Here is a 1,809-nt window from a genome sequence, read left to right as displayed (position 1 = left end):
TAAATTTATCGAATAGATCAATTAGATCCAGGATTTTATTGGCGATTGTGAAATAGCCAATAAAAAAAAACGCGATAAAAAAGCAGCCATTAAGAAGAGTCGCCAAGAGTTTGCTGAGGCAAAAGAAAAATATATACGCTACTTTTATTAATAAAGAAAGATTGTAAACGCACTTGTAGAAAACCCGCAGGCACTGACGAAGGAGATCAGTCTTTGGTGGGCGGAAAGAGGACTAAACTTTTAGTCCAACTTTTAGTTCCGTTATGTGTTTCGATAACAAGCTTTCGTCTTTTTTTTATCATTATCTACTTATGACTGAAAACAAGATATCGCACTTTATATCGACAGTGTTTTGCAAGCAAGTGAGACTGTATTCTTAATGTATCCGACAGAATACAAGAATGTAAGGGAACATTTTTAGCCGACTTCTTGGCCTGAGTCAGCTGACGGTAGTATTACTTGAGAAGTTCGATCTGATATCCACGGGATTCGTCGATCGATATATCAAATTTGCTCCACTTGAATTTGCTCAAAAATAAACGTCATTACTAACTTCTATAAAATTTATTTACAAATTATAATATATCTTAGGATTCATGAGAATAATTAATTTAAATAATACAATAAGATATAAAATGAATTGAATAAAATGACGGAAAATAATATTATAATTTATTATAGATATGTATGTAAATCGAACGTATGTAAATCAATCGTGTTTAATTACACGAACACACTATATATTTGTATAAAGTATATTGTAGCTATAAAATTAACGTCGCGTACATTTTATGTTATAGTTTAAAGATCTGTCGTAAATAAATGAAAATGTTTTAACTTTATTACAGAAAGTCTACAGTGTCGAACACATCTGGAGCGATTATTCCGCCTGACAAGAATAAAACGATAGCAATGCTGAACTAAATGAGAAGCCAATCGTTGTAAGTGGTCGTCGCGTTTCTCTCTCCCTCTCTCTCTCTCTCTCTCTCTATGGATCTAAAAGTCCATTACTTCATAGACATAAAAAAAGCCGGTTAAACGACAAAAAAAGGCCATTCAGTAGCAGCAAGAAATTCCTGTCTCGTGCAAATCAACCCAGCAACGGCTCATCTACGACGAATATAATCGCGCCGCTTATTCTATCCAACTGGAGCAAATTCCGCAATCCATGAACTAGAACCGCACTCGTTCCAGCGAGACGTACGTAAGGTTGAATCGATTTGCCGGTGTAAAACCGGCTGGGCGTCGGCGGCTGCTGCCAGTAGAAAGAGACGGAAAGGGAAAAAAAGAAAAAGGGAAACGCCGAAGGACAGTGGGAACGCGCGGGGAGGCTAACATTGCGCTGGTAAGGCGGAGTACCGAAGGAACGAAGAAGTCGAAGGTGGAAGCGGGACACTTAAAGACGGAGAAGAAAGATGGAACGTGGCTGAAGGAGAGATCGAGGAGGACGGGGAGAGCGAGTGAAAGACAGAGACCGAGACTCGATCTCTCTGTGAGTGCCTCTGGCTGGTGGCGGGGTGCACGGACCATACCCCCCTTTCCGCCCGCCAAAGACCGATCTCCTTCGTCAGTGCCGGCGTGGCGCGGGTTTCCTACAGGTGCGTTTATAACCTGCCTCACGGTTTTCTCATTCGCCTACCTGACAGTGCGGATCGACGGCGACAAACGCGCTTTCGGCCGCTTTGGCGTCGCGCGCGTCTGCCTTTGCAAAAACGGTAGCGACACTCCGAACTTCGGAGGATGAATCGTAACGATGGTGCAGCGGTACAGTGAGAGTTCTAGAGTTTACAAGGCGAGAACGTACGATTT

Source organism: Trachymyrmex septentrionalis, unplaced genomic scaffold, assembly GCF_001594115.1.
Source record: "Trachymyrmex septentrionalis isolate Tsep2-gDNA-1 unplaced genomic scaffold, Tsep1.0 scaffold97, whole genome shotgun sequence".
Lineage (NCBI taxonomy): Eukaryota > Metazoa > Arthropoda > Insecta > Hymenoptera > Formicidae > Trachymyrmex > Trachymyrmex septentrionalis.
The sequence above is the reverse complement of the archived record's forward strand: the minus strand, read 5'-3'. Positions refer to the sequence as shown.